General features: G+C 43.2%; 1 long non-coding RNA gene across 1 annotated transcript in view; it reads left to right on the top strand.

The window, feature by feature from the left end:
- Window positions 1-14213, top strand: part of LOC129532594 (uncharacterized) — a 38795-nt gene extending 24582 nt beyond the window's left edge. The window contains exon 3 of the long non-coding RNA XR_008678360.2: window positions 14006-14213. This is a non-coding gene — a long non-coding RNA (uncharacterized lncRNA). The remainder of the gene's footprint in view (window positions 1-14005) is intronic.
- Window positions 14214-17185: the final 2972 nt, after the last annotated feature.

Here is a 17185-nt window from a genome sequence, read left to right on the forward strand (position 1 = left end):
CTACAATCGCTCCCTTGCCAATAATGCCGCCAAAGCTACAACTGAAAATCAAAGAACATTTTTAATGAAAAAGACCCTTTATATCTCTTTTTTTCTGCAAATCTACTGCAATAATTTTGAGACTGTTAGTGACATTTAACCCCTTCTAGATATTCCTACCCTAGGGGGAGGCTGTTCTTGCAATACAGTTTCAAATAGTAAAATCTCTTTACATTTCACCTGTGACCTTTTCTTTCATATAATGTCAACAATATAGAAAACAAATGTTTGAGGTTTCTGAGACAGGTTTTGGTGCTTGGATAACCACCATTCTCGCCATTATTCATGTTCATTATTCAGGAAGTGTCTTCAGAGAACCTTTTTAATAAGGCTAATTTGCATATGCATGTCTCTTTTGTACTTCATGCTATCTGAGCATAGTACACACTAACATTTTAAAAAATATTCTTTCACATTATGAAAATATTAAGAGGAATTTCTTAATTTAAGTATCCTGACAAACTGTTCTTCCTTGGTGAAGCGTGGAATGAGTGGCTGGCATTTGAAAAACAAGTTAGCCAAGAACAAAGCAAGCTTTGCTTCTGCAGGGAGAAGTGATAGCCCCTTGGCAGTCTTGTTTGGAACCTGCATCTATGAATCTTTAAGCACCTACTGGGACCAGAATTTTGCCTGCTTTATTTCTAATCATCACAGCATCCCTGCAACCTAGAGGGTATCACTTCCATTTAATAGACAGGAAAGTTAGTCTCAGCGAGACAGCTAACTTGCCCACTGTTGTAGGGTTAATAGCTGGTAGATCAGGGTTCTGCTCTCAGCTCTTTCTGAATGCAAAACAAGGCTGTGTCCCCCTTGCTGCTCCACAATTCACAGCAGAGGTGATTGTGTGACCTGGGGTGTCCTACCTAGACTGACATTTGAATAAGAATGGGGGAGGCACACCCAGGCATCTACTTTTAAAATGCCCTCTTCCTTCCAAGTGATCTCCGTGTGCAGCTGGGGTTGGTGGAGAATGACTTCCCTGGGAGATGCAAACACACATCCACGGGCCACACTTGGCTAAAGTTGAAGAGGTTTAGTCTGAGACAGTTCTATCTTCCCCACGCGGGCTTGGGTGCAGTTCCGTGGCTTAGGTAGGGGGAGAAACCAAGATGTTTATGCTTAAAGGGAATTGGTTGAGTTTTAGCCCAAGAAACTTAGGCAAGATGTGCTTTCTGTCAGGGAAATGACTGTTCAGGGAAGCTCAATATCCCCGGATCCCCACTCTCTCTCTGGTAACAGCACACTGATTGTGTCTGGGGCAGCCAGCCTTCTCTCCTCCCTCACTATGAGTGCACCAACTGCTGCAGACTTAGGCGCATAACTCAACCCTGGCCAGTCAGGACACAGTAGCTCCCGGCTCTGTGATTGGTTCAGGATGCTCACAAAACCCACGCCAAGCAGTCAGGTCCAATTTGCCAATCTGGGGATCGTTGCTTGGATTTCAAAAGAGATGCACTCCACTCCTCCTTCTCTCCCTCACTTCCCCTTGCTAGACTTGGGTCTGTGAAAGCCCCAAGCTGTGATGAGCCATCTTGGTTACACAAGGAAAGAGCCTGAGAATGGAGCCAGCACAGAGAAGTCAAGCTGAGAGATAGAGAGAGACCAAGTTCTGCATTGTTTAAGCCCCTGGATCCATTGAAGCTTGCTTATAAACTTCACAGTTATGGAAGACAGTAAATCCTCCTTTTTGCTTAAGATGGTTAAGGTTGCATTTTATGTCACTAACATCTGAAAAGAGTTCTAACTGATGCAAGATATCAGACATCACACTCACGTCAATCTAAATAAAGGAAATATGCTTCTCTGGTAGTAATTACATTTAGCCAGTCATTCCATAAATATTTATTGAGCTTCTGCTGTGTGCCACTCATTCTGTTACATGCTGTGGGAGATTCTGAGGCAGCCCTCAAGGGACAGATGGCCTGGTGGTAAGAGGACTGGAAGTAGAAGACAAAGGTAAAAGAAGGTGGAAAGGAAAGGTGCCCAGGAGATGAAGATCATAGGCTAAGAGATTCTGGGGGAGTGCTCTGAGAGAAGGCTAGGGAAAGGCTTCTCTTCTGATTGTGGGACTGTGTCTTCCTGTCCTCCAAATCCCAGGTGCTCAGCTCAGCACCTGACACAGGATGAGTGCTCAGTGAATCCTTAAAGGGTGAATGGCTTTGTGGAAGATGTGACACTGAGGAACAGGACAGCTGAGCCCCTGAGCGGGGCCTCCAGACAAAAGTTGAGCAGTCACAGATCCCTGCCCATAATTCATGCTGCCACACAGTCTGTTGGAAGAAGGAAGCCTTCACCATTTGAGTAGAGCGGCAAAGTCAGTTCCAACTAGATGTTCAACAGTGATCTGATTTCTATCCATTTGGTTAAATGAGAACCTCCTAGGATCTGTCTTTGTCTTTGATTTTCTTGATAAATAGTCCTTTTTGAAGAAACAGAAATATGATCGTTAACTTTTTTCTGATTATTAGTTTTCTACGCTTACACAATTTTCATGGAATGCATTCAAGTATAAAGAAGAAACAAGCTCTCATAATCATATAACCAAGAAATAACCACTTCTAAGGAGCATGCACACACACACACACACACACACACACACACACACACGCATACACAAAAATGGAAAAATTCTGATGTTTAAGTTAATCCACTTTAACATTATGTCATGTCTTTCCATGTCAACAGAGATGTATATTATTGTTTTAATGAGTGCTGAATATGTTATTGTAGTGATGAACTAAAATTAATGGAACCAATTTTCTGTTGTTGGGCATTTAGGGTTATTCCAGTTTTATGCTATTATAAAACCACTGCTGTGAACGAACCTCCTTATAGCTAAAATAGTCCACATTTGAAATCATTTCCTTCAGATAAATTCCTAGAAGTGCAATTGCTGGGTCAAATGAGATGCATGTTTCTAAAGCTCTGTGGCACACGTGGCCAGACTGACTTTTGCTATTTACTCTCCCCAATACTGGGTGTTATCATTTTTCTTTTCTTTTTCTTTCTTTTTTTTTTTTTTTGCTATCTGAAGGATGGGGACCTATAGACTTGCACAGGAGTGTCAGGTGAGGGGTCATGTTGATTTCTCCTGTTCCCTTTCCAGAGAGACTCCCTGACAAAGAAACCTTTCTCCTGGACATGGATCAGAGCAGAATAGCAGGTAGCCCCTCTATGAACCTAGCCTCTAAGTTTGGAGGGGCTAGGAACATCACTTTGCCAGTCTCATGTTTCAGGAGAATTACCTCCTTTTCCCTTTAGTCCCAGGCCAGTGTTCCTCTGAGTGCTTAGGACACCAGGTTCTTGACATAGTGGAGAAACAGAGAGAGAATCAAACTGCTGGTCCTGTCAGCTGACTTAAGAAAGGAATGGGAGCTCCTAAGTCTCTCAATGATAGTAGGGTCATTTCATCAAGCCACAGTCCTAGGCAATCATGGATGATACTGGCAGGGGTTTTGTTAGAAAAAAGCCTAGTTTTATTCTTGCCACAATTACTATTCTTCCCTCTTTCTCCCCATTAAAGTTTAATGCTGCACTCTCCGCAAGGATGCTTTTCCCTAATTGATGGGCACTTCCTCAACTGAACCATCACAGGGGATGCAGAATGACAACAAAGAGAAGACCCAGTGAGAGGAACAAGCTACCTTAACCCGGAGTGGTGCTCCTGAAAGTCTCTACAGAAGAATCCAGAACCAGTATCCCTCGTTCATTCAACACCTAATTACCGAGGTCCTTCTCTGAGACAGGCCCTGGGTTAGCTCAGAGATAGTTCGTAAAGACCATTGCTCATGGTCTTTCTTCTAAGGGGATGTTCCTAAAATTCCAGGAGCTCAGTCATGTTGAAGTTCTATGGTGTGTGAAAAATCACAGGCCTTGGAATCATGCGACCTGGGCTCCATTATTGCCTGAATGATGCTAACCCATCATTTCTCCTCTCAGCCTCAGTTTCTTCCTCTGTGAAACAGCATGGCAACAGTAACTTTACATAGAATTGTGAGGATTCAGCAGGGTGACCATAAAAAGTGCTTCACATAGAGCTTGATGCATAGTGAGCACTCAATAAATTTTAGCTCTGTGATGATGATAATCTGTAAAATGAAGAGAATAATGCTAATCATATACAGGTGTTATAAAGATTAAATGAAATAAGGCTTGTTACGTAGCTGGTACCTAGACAGTGCTCATAAAATGGTAGTTTTAGGGCTTTTTCTTTATGTTAGAAGTATCAGCCAGGTGTGGTGGCTCATGCCTGTCATCCCAGCACTTTGTGAGGTCAAGGCAGGAGGATAGCTTGAGCCCAGGAGTTCAAGACCAGCCTGGGCAACATAGTGAGATCCCATCTCTACCAAAAAAAATTACTTGGGTGGTGCATACCTGTAGTCCCAGCTACTTGGGAGGCTAGGGTGGGGGGATCACTTAAGCCCAGGAGGTCAAGATTGCAGTGAGCTATGATCGCACCATTGCACTTCAGTCTGGGTGAGAGGCAGGAAGACTCTGAGGAGATGAATTTCTGAACACATAGTAGTTTTGACTTTTTGACTTTTAGAAACAGGCTCATCTTCTTCTTCTTTTTTTTTTTTTTTGAGACAGAGCCTCGCTCTGTTGCCCAGACTGGAATGCAGAGGCACAATCTCGGCTCACTGCAAACTAGTCTCCCAGGTTTAAGTGATTCTCCTGCCTCAGCCTCCCAAGTAGCTGGGATTACAGATGCCCACCACCATGCCTGGCTAATTTCTTTGTATTTTTAGTAGAGATGGGGTTCCACCATGTTGGCCAGGCTGGTCTTGACCAGGCTGGTCTCAAACTCCTGACCTCAAGTGATCTGCCCACCTCGGCCTCCCAAAGTTCTGGGATTATAGGCGTGAGCCACTGTGCCCAGCCAACAGGCTCTTCTTCTTGAAGCATCTCCAGTAAAAGTGCAACAGGGAAGAAATAATTATTTCTGCTATTTGAGAATATAAAGTGTCTATCATTGCTTAGTAAATTATAGGAGAACAGCAGAACTGATCTGGACAACAAAAGAGAGGGAGAAAATCTTTTAGAAATGGAGAGAAATAGGGCTGGTGACCCAAGGGCCCAAGGAGTCTACAACAGTCACTCTTGGTCAGAGGATAGGTGATGAATTTTCAGTAACTATTTGTGTCAAGCTTTAAGCTTGAAGTTTCCCCCCACAGCCCTGAGCTGTAATTACCCTCTGTTTACTCCAGATTTTGTAAAGGTCTTTTATACACAGAACCATGGATTGTTGGTGCTTGGGAAAGGAAACGGGGGAGGCTTTGCTCATGCTTAAGAAGAAAGGGCTGGAGACAAGCTCTGAGCACAAACTCAAAGCAAGAGGGAACAGGAGCTTGCATCTTTACCTCTTGGGAACAACTGTGGGACAATGAGGTGAGTCATTTTAGTTGGGTATTGAAGCAGAGGGTGACTGTCCCAGAAGGCTGAGGAATGCAAATAAACAAATTGAAATAAACCCTCAGGATGATTTGCTTATTAATTAGGTTTCTAGGAAGGTCTCTCGGTATCCAAACTACTTGGAAACAAAACAAAACAAAATACAACATATGCATGAGTGTCTGGAGAGTTAAGAATGCCAATTTTTTTTTTCAGAAGCCGAGACTATTGGTGATTCTGCCACAGCAGAGAGATGAGCTCTGACGACTCAAAATTATATGTACATCAGCCTCAGGCATGGTTTCTAAAATGCTTTTCCAGTCCCAGAGAGACCAATTTGGCACTCAGGGCACATATTTGCCATGTGCCACCTCAAGCTTTGGCATCATAATCAATGAAAAGGAGCTTAATGATGAATTAAAATACACTCTTTGGGTATAAATTACCTGCCATTTAAAGCAGAAAGTCCTCCTCACTTTGTTAGTTGGTTGTGTAAATACCCAAAAGCCCTGTGCAGATTTGATCCACCCTAGAGTGAATGGATTAAGATTTAAGATGCAAGAGTGTCCTTGCTTTTTTTTCCCCCTTAGTGATCTGGCTGGATGATTTCTCCCTTCTCTGTGGCATTGCAAGGAATTGTTAAATACAGTATATGGCAAAATGGGAAGAAAGAACAGGGAAGAACATGGAAGGAAGAGAAAAATCTGATTAATCCATGACTTTTAAATAAGGGAAAGGACAGTGAGAGAAACAGGTGCAACATTTAGTTAGAGGGTAGGGAAAGAAATAGAGAGAAAGTGGGAGAAATGAATAAAGACTTGTGACAATAATGCAGAAAGAGCCACTGTTTAATGAGAACCTACCATGTACTAGTGCTGGGCTAGCAAGTATGCCCAGTACAACAAGTAAAAGCAGACTTGGTCCTTGTTCTCATGGAGCTTAGCCTCTGTGGTCTACACAACTGGACTAGGTTTCTGAGGCAAAGGTCATGTCCACTGATAGGCTGGGACCTCTCCAAACTCACCTTGCACCACTCTGTTCTCTATATTTTTTCATCAGTCATTCTGGAATCTTTTCAGTTCTTCCAGCCTGCCAGGCTCTCCTGCTGCCCACATACTCCCACATACTCTTCATTGCTTGAGAGCTCTTTGCCCCTTTGCTATGGTTGAGATAGGGTCTTGCTCTGTCACCCAGGCTGGAGTGCAGTGGCATGATCATGGCTCACTGTAGCTTTGACCTCCTAGCATTCAGGTGATCCTCCCACCTTAGCCTCCTGAGTAGCTGGGGCCACAGGTGTGCACCACCACGCCCAGCTAATTTTGTATTTTTTGTAGAGATGGTGTTTTGCCATGTTGCTCAGGCTGGTCTTGAGCTTCTGGGCTCCAGTGATCCTCCCACCTCAGCCTCCCAAAGTGCTGGGATTATAGGTGTGAGCCACTGTGCCCAGCAGTTTGGTTTGAATGTTTGTCCCCTCCAAAACTCATGTTAAAATTTAATCCCCAAGGTGGCAGTATTTCGGGGTGGGAACTTTAAGAGGTGATTGGTTTATAAGGGCTGTGCCCTCATAAATGAATTAATCCACTCATAATGAATGAATTAATGGGTTAGTGGATTAATGAGTTATCCTGAGAGTAGGACTAGTGGTTTTATAAGAGAAGGAAAAGATACTTCAGCTAGCACAGTTAGCCCCCTCACCATGTGATGCCCTGCACTGCCTCGAGACGCTGCAGTCTCCGCCAGCAAGAAGACCCTCACCAGATGCAGCCCCTGTACCTAGGACTTCTCAGGCTTTATAACTGTGAGAAATAAATTCGTTTTCTTTATAAATTACTCAGTTTCAGGCATTCTGTTGTAAGCAACATAAAACAGACTAAAACACCTGTCTTAACTGGCAATCTCCTTTTCAACTCAGCAAAGACTCTGTCTTCCTTCCAGAAACTTCCCTCACCCCAGGCTAGCTTAGAGCCTCCTGTTACATGTCCTCACAGTTCTCTGTAAGGCTTAATTAATACCTTGTAACTATTGGCTTCAGGCATGTCTTCCCCACTACTCTGTGATTTGTGAAGTCACAGACAGTGGTTTGTTCACCAGTGCCTAGCACAGGGCCTGGCACGTGAGAAATGCTTGTTAAACATTGGGGAGGTGAAAGCCCTGTTCCTTACAGCCTAGAAGTTATGGGTCTTAATTTAATTTAATCTTTAGCTTTGGATTGTCAGTCTTTTTTTTTTTTTCTTGCTTCTATGGTATTTCTTGGTATTTGTTTATTAGTATATTTCGTTTTTACACACACCATCAAGGCAAAACAAAGGAGAAATGTGGCTGAAGAAATAAGCGAATTTTTTTTCTGACATAATAAGCAGGTCTTGGGAAAATAAAACATTTTCTTCAGGGGGAAGACTGGAGCATTGGTAAAGATGTTGCTGTAAATTCAAATTCACTCGGACAGAGCGCTCCAGTTTAAACTCTATAGTATTAATCTATGATTAGGGCTTTTCTCATTTCTCACATTTGAAAAGGAAATATACATTTTCATTGTGACTTTAGATTACTATGCTCTATGAAGGCTTTAAACCCAAGGACATTGAAAAGGAGAAAATCTGCACTAGAAAATACAGGAAAGGAAACATGCTTTTATGATGCTAAAAGCAGTGTGATGTCAGGGTGGACAGATACATTTCTATGGAAAGTTGCACCCCCTTGAATGCCAGAGAGCACCCAGATGTATTAGTCTGAGGAAAATTTACCAGTGCCATAGAGTCTACCACAGAGAGCCAACTAAATGAAGTATGATTCTTACAGTGGCCTTTCAGAAACTGTAAGTGCCTACAAGTGGCCTATAAAGGGTGAATGATTAACACAGCCCCTGAGTGAAAATCATAGATGCTCTGTAGCTGATTTCACTAAATCCAGCAGTGACTAAAATAGCTGATAACCCAGTGAGAATATTATGTGGCACAGGAAGAGGTATAAGAACATTTAGAGACCCATAGACCAGGATTCCAGACCTAACTCTATAGCTTACAAAGGAGAGGGCCTTGGGAGAATCACCCGTCCCCATGATCTTCACTTCCCTTCCTGTAAAATGGGTTTAATAGTCCGTAGGCACAGGATGGCTTTATAGAACACCCAGCCCAGGCTCAGTGGGGGCAGCCGGCTTCCGCCTTTGTTCTCTCTGCTACCAGTCTTTGAGGGCCCAGTTTCCAGGCCTGGGCGGCACAGCTGTCAGCCAGACAGTCCAAGTGGGACCCTCTAGTTGAGGCTAATTATGAAGAAGGTTGGCAGGGTGAGAAAACTGTTTTATTCCACTTTGAAGGTTTGGTTTATTAGAAGCAGAGCCCTGAGGGGATTCGAAGGGCTATTAGGAAGTTCAAATACTGTCTTGGGTACAATGCAGTGATTTCTGCGGGTCAATTTTTCCTCCGACTAAAAGCACTTAAGAGAGCGGTGGGGGCAGGGGTAAAGGAGGCTACAATGAGAAAAACATTGAAAAGAAAGGGAAAAAGAGTTGTGCACCAGGCTGACCAGCTCCAGATCGCTGAGTTCTTAAAAAATAAAAAAAAAGCCAGATCCGCAGCCGCTTTGCCCGTGACCTCCTGGCAGGCAGCTCAGAGAAGAGGCGCGTCTTAGCAGCCCAGAGTCAGTGTGTCCGCGGGCGGCTCCCAGTCCCCGGGACATGGGGCTGGGGTCCTGGGATCGCAGGAAGAGCGGCACACCCTACGGGCCGCACGCTGAGGGTGGGTGGCCCCACGCAGTCCCCGCCGCCGCGGGGGCCCCTCGCATCACAGGCCCGCCGCTAATTGACCTGCTGTTTTCTTCATTTCCTGGTTGATGGCTTTTCTTCCCGAGCCATCTGGGACCCTGCGGGGAGAGTCCCGCCCCTCCCCGAGGGCACCAGCCGGCTCTCTCTGCCATCCTGGCCAGCCAGCAGAGCCCGGCATGTTCAGATGCGTGGGGGAGCGGGCACGGGCCAGGCCGCCGCCCGCCTGAGCTCGCCCGAGGTCCGAGGAGACCTGACGCACCCGGGCCCCTGGGCGGCAGCATGGAGCCTTCCTTTGAGCGTCCCCACGGCTACCCCCACGTCGGTGGCTTCCGCCAGGGGACCTCAGCCAGCCTCAAACTAACTATTCTTGCCTTCTGGGACAGAACCCATTCTTCCCAAGCACCGACAGCGCGCCAGGCTCAGGGTTGTGGAGCTCTCACTCTGTGCTGGCCTTGGAGTGCTGACTTGAAGGCGTCTCATGGAGTCCTCCCCAAACCTCTTAGAGGTGAGGGCATCGGCCCCTGGGGTCAGAATGAAGAGGCCGAGGCTCAGGAGGTCAAGAGTAGCCCCGGTTGCACACCTAATGTTGTGGGGTGCTTGTCACTTCCCCAGAGATCATCCCTTGGATTTTTCCCTCGGGACTTTGCTTCCCTTACTCCAAGCCATGCAGTTCGGATGGGAGGACCTCATTCTGATGGTGGCTGCATGGTGATTGCATGGTGAGCTGAGCTTCTATAACCTGCCTTTCTCAGCCGAGGACTGCTGGCGGTGTTGCATGGTTCTCTCCCTGAGAGGAAGGTGGGACAGCCGTTAGTTGGCTGGTCTTTCAGCATAAGAGTTATTGCCAGCTGCCTTGCCAGGCCAGCTGCCTGGGGAGGTTGACTAGATTGTTCCCTGGTTGGGCCAGTCTAGGAACAACTGAGGAGTCAGCCTGGCTCCCACCTGCCCTGCCCCAGCATACCCTTGCTCCCACCAGGGCTCACAGGACAAAGGGCTGGCGCTGGAGCACAGAGTGGACTCCTTTGGCATGTAGGAAGAGGGCTGTGCGGGTGAGTGGAGAGCTCTCAGTGAAAACACGTACCTTCCTGTAGCTTGGTTATCACTTGTAAATAACATATATGGGCTTCCATCTACACTGTTGGTCCATACCCATTCATTTAGGGGTAGACTTACTCACCACCATTCCCTTATCTTTCCCTCCCCACAATGAAATCTAGTAGGCCTATTGTGCTGGTGGTGGGGGTACAATCTTAAGGTAGAAGAGACAAAGAGGTGGCACTTCCATTGCGTATTTATCACACCTATGTCCAGTGGCCTCCCTCTGCACCAGCTCCTGGACTCCATGAGCTCCGTGGTACCCAACTGCTTAGACAGTTGACTAGATTAGCATATTGTCAATCTAAGTAACAAACAGAGAGATTCTCTAAAAGCCCCTCTATTCCCAAATACTTGTTCTTGAATAAATATCATTTTCTTTTAGAGGGCCTCTCTCTGTTATTTAGGTTGACAGTTCATTTGTTCATTCATTCATTCATTCATTCAACCTAAAGATTTTCAGGCACTGGGCCAGGCATTGGCCTTTTCCAACTCATAACACTAAACTAATTTATCTCAAGTATTCAGAACAAAATTTTATGTTCCATGGAGAATTTTTAAGGATTTAGAAATTCAGATTAGTACTATTACTACTTCTTAAACTTATAAATTCCCACTCTCTTTGAGGGAAATCACATTAATTTTTGTTTTCATGTATCTAGAAAATTATCTTCCTGATTTAAAACAAAAATGTTTCTCTGATTCAGTCAGAATCACAGCTAAGATATTTACTGAAAGAATAAGTAACAACTACATACATGACAACTGAATAAATAAGGAGAGAGATCTCTTCAAATAAGATGATGTAGGTTGATTCACCTAACCAAATTATGGTTATTTCATTAACTCTCCAATCGAAATTCCAAAGCCTCATTCTATTTGCTGAGGTAAATTTGTTTAACATGAAGCCCTGACACCCTTTAAAATAATTACGCTTCTAAATGAAAGTTTAATTTTTAATCATTTGCTTTGCTAAAATAGAAGCAAATGAGAGGATAATATGACAATTTAAAGGATTTGCAGTAGATCCCCTAGAGCTGGAGGAGACATGATTTTTTTCTGAGTACTGCTGACTAGTATAGGAATTTTAAGTATGGTAATAGAACTACTTCCTCACAATGTTTGCTTCTTTGATGAAAATGGAACCAGAGGGAATTAGAAGCCCACAGAGGTGAGGCAGGTCAATGCTACCTGATCAATCGCCAACCTTAATGGAGACTGATCTTCTCTCCACCGAAACAGGTCCTCTAGTGGATTTCTGGACTTGAGATTCAGGGCACTGCAATGCAAGTTTCATTATAAAAATGAGCCAATTCTCAGTGAAACAGAATTAAAACAATTTTCATCTTAGAAGAGGTAGATGCTACTGTGTATTTGCAAATAATGAAATCTACACAATAAGAGGGACAGCTTAGTTCATCTCCTCTTTCGGCTAAATGCTGTGATTTTTGGTTTGTTTGCTTTTTAAGTCACTTTCCAGCAGTTGAATATGATATCTGCCCAGTTCAGGTTTAGAATGTGAATTCTTTTTAGAGATATTTTTAATCAGAATTACCAAATGATGAGCAAAAAACAAACCCCTTTTAATTAATAACTCTCTGGATAATAGGCTTGATTAAGGAGTTTTACTCTCTTCATTGTGACACACTCTTGCAAATAACCACTTTTTTCTCTTTGCAGGAATTGTGAATTGTTGCAATTCTCTTTACCTTTTCACATTCCTCATTGCTTCAGGTGGCAGAGGATACAATTTTCAATACCACATGTGCTTATTTACTTAAGATAAGATGAAAACAGCATAGAAGGAAAATGTAATTCTCTTTTGTAGGGCTGCTTCAAGAACTGAGCTCAGAGATTGAGGGCTCATTTTACAGTGGCCTTGACTTGTAATCTATATTTTGTTTGATTAACTGTCCCTGGTCCTTTTAAAACTGGTGAGAGTGCAGTGACATTCACAGTAGTCGGAGTCTTTAGGAGTTCATATATGACTTTTCTAAAGCTTACTACCATTATTACTTATTGCACAAACAACCATAAGGCACTATTAATATAAATCAAAGTGAAAGGGAAAGTTCATCCACAATCTTAATCAAATTGTTTTCATTTTTCAAGTTTCCTCCCAAATCTTGTTTATGGACAGAAGAATTTTTACACAGTTGTAATTGTGGGATAGATAAGATTTTGTATTTTACTTTTAAATGTAAAGTATCATCCACATTTTTCAGTATTACATTATAGTCTTCACAATTAAAATGCTTATTTCATTAAATGGTGAGACTCTAATTTAACCATTTTTCATTTATGAACATTTAGATTAAAAACATAGTATATAGGACCGGTGCAGTGGCTCACATCTGTAATTCCAGCACTTTAGATCAGGAGATTGAGACCATCCTGGCTAACATGGTGAAACCCCGTCTCTACTAAAAAAAAAATACAAAAAATTAGCCAGGCGTGGTGGTGGGCACCTGTAGTCCCAGCTACTTGGGAGGCTGAGGCAGGAGAATGGCATGAACCCGGGAGGTGGAGCTTGCAGTGAGCCCAGATTGCACCACTGCACTCCAGCCTGGGCAACAGAGCAAGACTCTGTCTCAAAAAACAAACAAACAAAAAAACCACAGTATATAAATGTTGCTGCAAAGTGTATTTTTATTGCATAATTCAAAAAATTCTTTTGGGTTATCTCCTTGGTATAATGTCCTCAAAGTGAGGTCAAAGGCTATGAATATTTTTATTCTTTTTAGCATATTACAGAATTGTATTCTTAATGAGTTGTACTTGTTTACGCTGCAATTTTTGACAATGTCAGTTTTATCTGTTAGCATTGGGAATTCCCATTTAAATTTTTTTCCACTTGAACAGCTAGAAAGTGGCTATATTTTGACATCATTATATCATTGTCAGTAGACCAATGAATGTTATCTCTTGCTCTCTTGGGAAAGAATGTGATGGCACTTCTTTAGATCCTTAAGTCATCATTTCATAAACTAATGATTAGGATACAACCAAAGGAAATATTATTTAGAAATCTTAGCATGATTTAATTTCTATTTTCTCGTCTTCTCACTTTCTTTTATCTGTTTTTAGTTGGGATGTTAGAAGCAGAAGGGGTCCAAGCTGGGATTAAAGGGGGATATGGTGTTACTGTTCCCCAAATTGTTCACCCAATGCCCTGTCATTCCCTATGTCTTTGCTTATGCACTCCATTTAGCCTGGAAGACCCTTTCCTTTTGTCCCCATTTTAATGACTGTGGTAGGCAGAATTCTAAAACCAAGATTCCAAGCTCTACTCCCCAGAACTCATTGATTGATAAGCTATCACTCCCATGATTATGTTTTGTTATATGGCATAGTTGACTTTAAGATCGGCTTAGCCCAGGTGCGATGACTCGTACCTGTAATCCCAGCACTTTGGGAGGCCGAGGCGGGGGGATCACAAGGTCAAGAGATTGAGACAATCCTGGCCAACATGGTGAAACCCCGTCTCTACTAAAAATACAAAAATTAGCTGGGCGTGGTAGTGCGCGGCTGAGGCAGGAGAATCACCTGAACCAGGGAGGTGGAGGTTGCAGTGAGCTGAGATCGTGCCACTGCACTCCAGTCTGGCGACAGAGCGAGACTCTGTCTCAAAAAAAGAAAAAAAAAGATAGGCTTATCTGGGTGGGCTTGACCTAATCTTATGAGTTCTTTTAAAAGCTGAGTTTTCTTTTCTGATTGCAGAGGGGAAGTCATAGATTTGAAGCCCTTGGAGGGATTTGGCATGCCACTGCTGGCTCAGAGATGGAGGCAGCCACATGTCAAGGAGTGTGGGCATCCTTCAGGAGCTGCGAGTAGCCCCACCTGACAGCCAGCAAGGAAACAGTGACCTCAGACCTGCAGCTGCAATCAGTCGGCAACCTGAATGAGCGTGGAAGCAGATTCTTCCCTGGAGCTTTCAGGTAAGAGCTGAGATGGCCAACATCTTGTTTTAGGCCTTGTGAGATCTTATGCAGAGAACCCAGCTGAGACCACCTGGACTTCTGACTCACACAACTGTGAAGTAAACGAGGATGTTGTTTTAAGCTGCTAAATTGGTGGTAATTTGTTAGAGTAACAACAGAAAACAGATACAATGACATAGAGCTTTGTCTTATATAATAAACATTAATTTTAGCCAACTTGCTGGACTTGAGAGAGTTGACATGTAACCATTGCTGACTGAAGCCCATGGCAGCCTGAATGCTTTGGTTGCCAGGGACTCATACTCCTGTCCTCTCTGCTTTGGTGGGCTGAGTTGTATGCTCCCAAACCTGCTGGTGCTAATTCTTTTTTTTTTTTTTTTTTTTTTGAGACGGAGTCTTGCTCTGTCGCCCAGGCTAGAGTGCAGCGGCACAATCTCCGCTCACTGCAAGCTCCGCCTCCCGGGTTCATGCCATTCTCCTGCCTCAGCCCCCCGAGTAGCTGGGACTAGAGGCGCCCACCACCACGCCCAGCTAATTTTTTGTATTTTTAGTAGAGACAGGGTTTCACCGTGTTAGCCAGGATGGTCTCCATCTCCTGACCTCGTGATCTGCCCGCCTCGGCTTCCCAAAGTGCTGGGATTACAGGCGTGAGCCACCGTGCCAGGCCACTAATTCTATTGTTTATTATAATTATCCATTTATATGTATTTTGGTACTATGTCAACAGGGGACATAAGACAGTGAACATAAAGAGAGCTGATCTTTCTACCAAGAGCTGAATGCTTTGGAAACACTGAACAGTAATCACTGAAAAATGCCATGGAATTAGGTGAGTGAGGCAACTAAAGAGCAGAGAAGAACTGTAAAGGTTTAGAAGGTTTTTGGAGTCACATTACTCTGCCAGCCACTCTCAATTCTTCCTTTATGTTAAAGACTTAAAAACTAAACTTTACACATAGTGCATGGGGAAGATGGCTTACTCAAGACTGCTGCCAGGACAACCTCCCAGCAGTGCTGTGCCCAGAGAAAAGGTGCTGGCTCGAAAGCAGAAGAGTGAAAGCATAGGACTTGGCTTTAAATTAAAATAAGGTATTTCAGGTGTTGTTTTTTTATCCTGTCTGATGATTCCTTGCATTGACTGAATTTTTTTTTACTGACCTAGTGCATCCAGTTCTATCAGATAAGAGAGCTTCTGTTACAACATTAGATATGTGCATGCACACTCATACACACAAGTATGCTGGGTGAAGCAGGCTACAAGCCTACTCATGAAATATGAATGAATTTTTGTAAAAAGTGCATATTGCTAGAAAAAATTGGGAATACCAATAGTAGTTATATTTGAGTAGGGAGCTTATGTATGTTTTCTATGATACAAATATATTGCTTTTTAAATAAGGCAACAAAAGAAAGTCATCATCATCAACATCATGAAAGAATAACTGCTAGCTATCCTTCAAGGTCAGCATCCAAAAAGTTCCTCCCTGAAGTTTTTCTCAATTCACATGAAGTTTCATAAATCACTTATTCCTTTATGCTCCTATAGCTTCTTATTTGTACTTAATTAGTTCTGATATTTAGCATGGCCAATTGTGTCTTTCCTTTTCATTTGAGAGCAGGGACCGTGACTTATAAATATTCATATTTCATAACACCACACACAGTTCCCACCATTTAGGAGGTAATTGTCAAAAGAGTGAATGAATGAATTGTGTTCTGGTGTAGTCACAAATATATCAGATAGGTTTTTTTTTTTTTTTAAGGCTCTTTCTTCGTGTCTTTGGTAAGCACTTTAAAAAAAATCATACTTTGGCCTATGTGATCCAGATCATGTGTTTTTACATCTTACATAATCTGAAAGCAAAGGCCATACACCTAGCCCTCAAGCAGAGCCTTTCTGTACAAAATGAGAACAGCTTTCTGAAAAACAAACTTGGCACCGGGTGTGTAGGCACCACACAGATGTTGGCCAGGCCCTAGAAGAATCCGCATAGCAGAGTTCCCTTGACACTCCTGTCCTGTTCTGCATCTGGACTACCTGTGAGCAAGCTTCCTCATTGTGCAGGGGAGCATTTGTGAAGTGTTTGCAAGTATTTTTCATCTCCTGCAAGCAGACTGGGCTATGTCCTGATTTTGTTAGTATGATTGCTGAAAATGGAGTGGTCTATTAAAAAGTAATGGTCACTGTCTGACGGATTTGCTTCTTGCAACATTAGTGTCATGGTGATGGATTAGGAGAATCTCCAAAGTGGAAAGCATGTTTCCACAAATATTTTGTATAAGCATAAATTCACTTGCCAACATGACTCATTTCCCTTTTATTTTTTAAGTATTATCCATAATATTTGCCTTGCATCTTTTTTAGCACACGTGTCCCTCTCCGGAAGGCTCTGATAAGTGATTCTAGCAGGGCCAGAGGAAGATTGGTGTTGTCTTGTGCCCATATTTACAAAGTTTTCCCTCTGTTTCTGAGCTGCTTGCAGGAGGGGAGGAGAAGGCAAGAACCACAAGGCAGGACCAAGCAACCTCGCTGGGCTAGGAAAGCCCTGAGAGGAATCTCTTTTTACTAGAAAGGTGAATCTGCTTAGTGATTTGAAAACTCCCTGCCTTCATTTCATCTTTCACTGAAAAATTAAAGGACTGTTTTTTATGTTGCCTTTTGACATCTAGAAGAACAAAATCAAGAAATGCATGATTTCTCCCACTAAGGCTGGACTCAACGGCTGACATAGCTGAACTATGATGTGTTTCCAGGGATTGGGACTAAAACACTCTTTCCATTAAGGTCATTCCATTAAGGGCTTTAGAAAAATGCATTTAGTTGGAGACAAGGCTTTCCCGCACAAGAGAGGAAATATATTAGGAAGCTTCCCCAATAGGCCAGCAAACCCAATGGACCCAGAGACCTGAGAGACTGGGATACCATTGGGGAAGGACCAAAGTTAGTAAAAAGTATTAG

This window comes from Gorilla gorilla, chromosome 2, assembly GCF_029281585.2.
Source record: "Gorilla gorilla gorilla isolate KB3781 chromosome 2, NHGRI_mGorGor1-v2.1_pri, whole genome shotgun sequence".
NCBI classification, from domain to species: Eukaryota; Metazoa; Chordata; class Mammalia; order Primates; family Hominidae; genus Gorilla; species Gorilla gorilla.